This window comes from Panthera tigris, chromosome F2 (assembly GCF_018350195.1).
Source record: "Panthera tigris isolate Pti1 chromosome F2, P.tigris_Pti1_mat1.1, whole genome shotgun sequence".
Taxonomy (NCBI): Eukaryota; Metazoa; Chordata; class Mammalia; order Carnivora; family Felidae; genus Panthera; species Panthera tigris.
The window spans coordinates 20,378,656-20,385,262 of NC_056676.1; the positions used below are offsets into that span (position 1 = coordinate 20,378,656).

Sequence of the window (6,607 nt, forward strand, 5' to 3'; positions counted from 1 at the left end):
TCAAAATGAGGCATGTTCAATATAATGACACATGCAGCACACAGACATTCCTGGTGATGTCAATCATGCATATTGCTTCCTTTTTCCAATGTGAAGTGTAGTGGGGGTTCTCATCCTAAGAGGCATTTTAAAAATCACCAAATCAATGTCTAGGAAGGAGCCTTTTGCATGAGTTAGAGCAACTGTTGTGTCAGTCCCCAATGTTTGCTCAGAGATGTGTACACAACTAGAAATGTGTACCAGATGATTGACAAAAAGTGGTCAAGACTACATGTTCTCTCAAAATTCGTGCCCCAAGCCAAAAACAAAAAACAAAAACAAAAACAAAAACGAAAAAAAACCCTCCAAACTACTTCAAAAGATAGATAGATTAGCGACTCTGTCTGAAAGTCTTAGATAAAATGTTTTCAATAAATTGCTCAGGAAGACTTAAGACTGAATACATTTCTTTTTTTTAATTTTTTTTTTTTAACGTTTATTTATTTTTGAGACAGAGAGAGACAGAGCATTAACGGGGGAGGGTCAGAGAGAGGGAGACACAGAATCTGAAACAGGCTCCAGGCTCTGAGCTGTCAGCACAGAGCCCGACGCGGGGCTCGAACTCACAGACTGCGAGATCATGACCTGAGCCGAAGTCGGACGCTTAACCGACCGAGCCACCCAGGCACCCCAAGACTGAATACATTTCAATACAGAGGTCATGATTTTAAAAAAGAAAAAAGGCGGGGTGGCTCAGGGGTTGAGCATCCGACTTTGGCTCAGGTCACGATCTCACCATTTGTGTGTTGGAGCCCCATGTCAGGCTCTCAGCTGTGAGCATGGACAGAGCCTGGAGCCTGCTTCGGATTCTGTGTCTCCCTCTCTCTCTGCCCCTCCCCAACTTGTGCTCTGTCTCTCAAAAATAAATAAACGTTAAAAAATGTAAAAAAAAAAAAAGAGAGAGAGAGAGAAAAGAAAAATGTCTAGAACAAAAGGACATGTCCCAAAACAAATGGGAAAGAAAAATAAATTTGGAATTTCAGGGAATGTGCCAAAAATGCTGCAGGACAAATCACAGAAAGTTATTCAAAGACATATCATAAAACCAGAATACCAAATCTCTCTTGCAGGTGAGTAGATTAGGTAACTCTTTCACAGTGTGAAAACTAGACTAAGAGAAATAGATCAGTTATCAGATCATCTAATAATACAATGAAAATAAACACCCACTGACTGAATGGGAGGGAGGTAGATGATTTTACTTTATTTATAGCTTGATGTGCATAAGATTTTTTACCGTTTATAGACATGCTTCTAATACACTTAACTATTAGTGACCAGATTTTACTTCATGTCCATAGTGCATAGTATAAAACCATAAAGACCACCAGAGTGTGGATTTTTCATGCGTAATCTTTACTTGAGACAACTCAAACCAGGATGGGATTCAAAACTAAAAATAGTAACAAACACATAAAAGTGAGCTTATCAAAATGAGCCCTGCTCAGTCCAGGTAAACTATTCTAGAGTTATGGGTGTACACGAGAACTTCTTGTCCTCCTGAAAGACATCAGCCACCAGTGCGCTGCCCAGCCTCTGAGACCCCCTCATTGCTCCTTCCCTTGGAGAAAGAAAATTTTTAGTGAATCCAGAACAGAGCCATCTGAACAGAAACAAGAAAAAGACCAACATTATATTAACACAGTTTGGAAAATGATCACAAAAATGGTAGAAATCACCATCAGACTCACTGTTTTCTCTCTCTCATTGAGTGTAATAAAAGACAAGAGCAAAATCATAAAAGACGAAAAAAAAGGAACAGAAGCAATTGAAAAAAATTGTCTACAAGGTAGATATTGATAAAAACAATAATATCAGACCAATTTGAAATCAAGGTTGAAAGTCTCAAAGGGGACTAGAAGAATATTTTATATTCATAAAAGATATGATCCACCAAATATATGTAATGGTCAGGAACTTTTGTGCACCTATTAACATATTTAAAATTTATACTGCAAAGCCTGATAGCAGAACAAAAATCTACTGACAAACCCCAAATAAAGCAGGGGATGTTAACCTGTCACTCAAAAATTAACAGATCAAATTTACACAGAAATGTAGATGTAAAGGAATAGATCACACAATTTGATGAACAGGTACAGATTTTCTGCCCAATTAAAAAAGAAATACACAGCCTTTTCAAATACTCATGGAATATTTGCAAATATTAGCTACATATTAATTAGGCCAGTAAAAAAGTTCAATGAATTCCTCAAATTAGAAATTATTATTTTTTAATGTTTATTTATTCATTTTGAAAGAGTGAAAGAGGGAGAGGGACAGATGGAGAGGGGCAGAGAGGGAAGGGAGAATCCCAAGCAGGCTCTGTGCTGTCAGCCCAGAGACCAAGGTGGGGCTTGATTTCACAAAACCATGAGATCATGACCTGAGCTGAAATCAAGAGTCCAAAGCTTAACCGGCTGAGCCACCCATGTGCCCCAGGATTTGTTTTCTAATTTTGTGGAAGAAAGGTCCGGACAGGTTTCTCGGAGGAATGAAAATTAAGTTGAGACTTGAGAGCTCTGAAACAGGTAGGTGAAACAGTGAGCTAGATGGAGGAAATTATCCACCCGCAGGCCTCCCCACCCCCCCACAGGACTCCGAGGACATGCCCGTTAAGCATGGTTCACACGACAGTGAGTGTGACAGGCAGCCTCCCGTGTACACGGTTTATACTTAGCTTCAAAAAGTTTACACCTACTACCAAAAGTAGTAAAACAGGTGGCTTACATATTAAAAATATATTCAGTATATAAAAATACATATTATATGCATATTCATCTATCAAGGAACCAACCTAAGAAGTGTCAGAGGTAGTCCTTGCATTCAAGAAGTATACGCAGCAGTGAAGACTATAGAGTGTCAGACTTAGACCAAGTGAATAACGGAAACACTTCACAAAATGTGAAGTGAGCGGCCTGCAACGAGCTCGCACTTAACGCTTCACCCCTTCACTACCTGGCGAGCTCTCAAAACGGCTAAGATGAGGATGAGGAAAACAGGTGCCTGCCTGCCTGCCTTTAGAGGTCTCGCTTCAGCCTTGCCCAACCGAGAAGCTCTCTCTGAGGCCCCCGGACTCTCCAGCAAAAAGAAAAACATCACCAGCAGAAACCAGTCGTCCCATCTCAGTGCGCAGGTAGACAGCACCGAGTTAGACCCTTTCGTCAATTGGCCGACCCCTAGCAGCAACCTAGGCGGCTTCCAAAAGTTCGATAAGGGCCAGCCCAGGCTTCAGGCTTAGGGCTTGAGCTGAGCCGACCCAGGGTCGGCCCGGACCGAGTGTGGGAGCTCCGGCTCCCGGAAGCCCTGGGCCACGTGGGGAGGAGGGAGCCAGTCCTTGCCTCGGTTCTCTGGTTCTCTCTGCAGGACGCGCGGTCTGCGGCTGCGCTCCCCCGCCCCGTCTCTAGCCCGAGGCCAGCCTTGGTGGCTTCTGGGCTTCCCACTCACCAGAGTGTGGGGGCTCCGGCAGCCGCGGGTGGAGGGGAGGAGGAGGTCTGAAGGTGTGGGGTTAGGGAGGGAGAGGGAGGAAGGGGGGGACTGCGGGATCCCCAAGGCCAGCAGCTCAAAGGACAGCCATCAGTCGTCACGGCCATTGTCACGACCACCCCCTGCCAAGCGTACGCATGGACATGGGGCGGGGTCCGGCCCTGGATGTCACCTGGGAAGGAGATCCATCCACAAACTGGATCTGGGCTACCTGTGCCTCTTCCCCTCCACCTCCCCTCCTCCCTCTCCGTTCCTCCTCCGGTTGCTGAGCCTCTAGGCCGGGTCAATCCTCCCTACCTGGGAAACCTCTTGTTGTTCCGGTGAAGTCAGAGCCCTGCTTCATTTAGGAAAGCTCTGAATAATAATTAAGGGGGGGAGGCGGAGAAAGGAGACAGCCATAGGGTAAATCAAGGAAGTAATAACAATAGCCACTGTTGAAGCCTCCGCCAAGCCACTGTGCCGTCGTCGCTGTGCTCTGTCGGAGCACCTGGGCCCATCTCAATCTTTCCATTCCTTTTCTGCGTTTGGTCCCATTAGCTTGCGTCTAGAAATCGATTCGAATGAAAAACAATCCGGGACGTAGGCAAATATTTCTTTGCACAGATGTATAGCACAGCTCTTTGTAATACTGAAAACTTAGGCCAACGGCACGCCAGTGATTCTAAATCATGGTACATCCTTTTAGTGGGATTTAACAACAAACAAAATGTTCCCTATATAGTAGGGGGCAGTTTACAAAACAGTTTCTGCTTAATAAAGAAAACATATAGACATAATTTCAATGGACAGAGACTGGAAAATAGTTATCTCTAAGTGGCTGAATGATGAGCGTCAATTTTCCGTAAGGATAAGAGAAAAAAAGTTATAATGTTAAATTATAAGTTAAATAATATAAGTTAAAAGTTATAAGTTAAAATGCTCAATTCTGCCCCTCTCGGAATTGTCTCTCCCTCTCGCCACCTCAGGGCTGTCATTCTGGGAGAAGCGGCAGGGGGCTGCAGGAAGGGCGCTTGTATCCCCTCCGCGTCCCCCCACCTCCCCTCCCCGACCCCGCCACGTGCAGGGATCCGCTCTTGCGAGGGCCCTTGCATCCCCTCCGCGTCCCCCCCACCTCCACTCCCCGACCCCGCCACGTGCGCGAACCGGCGCTTCCGAGGGCGCTTGCATCCCCTCCGCGGCCCCCCCTTCCTCCCCGACCCCGCCTCGTGCGGGGACCCGCGCTTCCGAGGGCGCTTGCATCCCCTCCGCGTCCCTCCCGCCCCGTTCCTCCCCCGCCCCGCCACGTGCAGGGAACCCGCGATTCTCTGGGCCGGGAGAGGTCAGCTCGTGGAGGCTGGCGGGACCTCGGCCTTCTGGTGGGGGTGGGGGCGCGGTCCGGGGTCGTGGCGTCTGCACCCATCTCGCCCTGAGTGTTGATTTCGGGAATCGATCGGAAATTATAAGGCCAATTAAATGCCCTCCTATTTAGAGCTCTGGTTAGGCCTGAGAGGCTTCAAACAGCGCCTCAGTCCCTTGGAGGTCTCCGCAGCGGTGACCTCACCCCGAAATCGGCCCTAGGAGATCACTGTAGGAGGGAGGGGGCTGCGCCGAGCCTTCCCGGGTAGCCCCGCCTCCCCCTCCTCCGGCTGGCGGCGGAAGAAGGTCTTAGCTGCTCAGAGCACGCGCCAGATCTATGCTCACTTGAGACCAAACCGCAGGGAGTGGGGGTGGAATCCCGGGCGGTCGCTGGGCCCGCGGGGACGCAGCCGGGAAAGGATGTCCTGGCCATCTGCTGGCCCCGAGGCATCTGCTGGCGGGTCCCCAGGAACGGTGATCGTATTCCTCAGAATCTGTTGCCCAGACCGTCCCCCAGCATACTCGACGCCTACTTCAGTTGCCCGGTTAGAGGCTGCTAGCTGTTTCCACAGTTTTCCAATCCAAATGCTTATTAGTTTTGCACCCCAATGGAGCCTTTCCAAATGGGGCCAAAAAACAGGAAGGTCTGACAATGGCAAATGTTAACCGAAACCGTGTTTACCTTGCATATTTGCTTGTTCGCAGAAGCCTTAGTGGTAATAATGGTGTCCAAACTCCTCATTTGACAGATGAGTTAGCTGAAGCCAATGGAGTAACAGGCCAGTCCCTGGGTAGCATGATACCTCATTGCATAGAGGCAGTCTGGAAAGAATTCAGGTAAGACCTGGGAAAGCTTGTTAGGAGGGTTTCCTATCTAATTTTCCTCTGCCTGGATACTAATGCCTGGAAAGTTGTAGTTTTTATCTGTTTTAAATGAAAAACTGTACCAATCTCTGTATAGAGATATACCTGTTAATGAGAGTTTGGATTCTCTTTGGCTTAGTATTATGTGAGCTTTCCCCAATGTCATGCTGGTGTTAAGAAAGAATGTCAAAATATTCTTTGAAAAACTTCAGTAGCCACCCAATACTGCACTGTATCGCTGGGCTACAAGCCCTGTTGCTGAACGTTTCTGTTGTTAATCAGTTTTCATTATTAAAAACAGTGCAGGTAAGAACATGCTTGTTTACAAATCTCTACACTTCTGACTCTGTAGAATGGATTCCTTGAATTGGAGTTACCAGGTTACAGACTACAGACTTTTTAAAGATTTGGGTGCACAGTGCCTAATTGCTTTCTTCTTTCTTTCCTTCTTTGAGACAGAGAAGGCAAGCAGGGGAGAGGGGCAGAGGGAGAATCTTAAGCAGGCTCCATGCTGAGCATGGAGCTTGATCCCACAACCCTGGGATCATGACCTCAGCTGAAATCAAGAGTCAGATGCTCAACCAGCTGGAGCCATCCAGGCGCCCCAGCCTAATTGCTTTCTAAAAAGCTTGTGCCAGTTTTATACTGTTCCTAGCAGAATAAGTGTGCCCACTTGCTTTGATTACTGGTAACCTTGAGAATTTGTTGAGTGCATGAAAGTAACAGGGTCTAGAAGCAGCTAGGTGGTGGCCATATGGGATCTTCCAGAGGCATCACAGGGTAGTGTACCTTCTGTACTGCACCTTGAACCCACTGTGCTTGGCATCTCTAGCACCCAGCACCTTGCATGTTGTTGGCTGAGTAGATGCATTCCCAGCTTGCC

General features: G+C 47.2%; 1 protein-coding gene across 4 annotated transcripts in view; it reads right to left on the reverse strand.

Annotated features, from left to right (window-relative positions):
* The window catches only part of SLCO5A1 (solute carrier organic anion transporter family member 5A1), a 307,342-nt gene extending 303,554 nt beyond the window's left edge, over positions 1–3,788 (reverse strand). For 3 of the 4 annotated variants that reach the window (XR_006213026.1, XR_006213025.1, XM_042973270.1), the window contains exon 1: positions 3,487–3,786. The gene's annotated coding sequence lies outside the window, so the exon portion shown is untranslated. Of the gene's footprint in view, positions 1–3,486 lie in introns of all 4 variants that reach the window. The other variant, XR_006213027.1, reaches the window with a different exon arrangement.
* Positions 3,789–6,607: the final 2,819 nt, after the last annotated feature.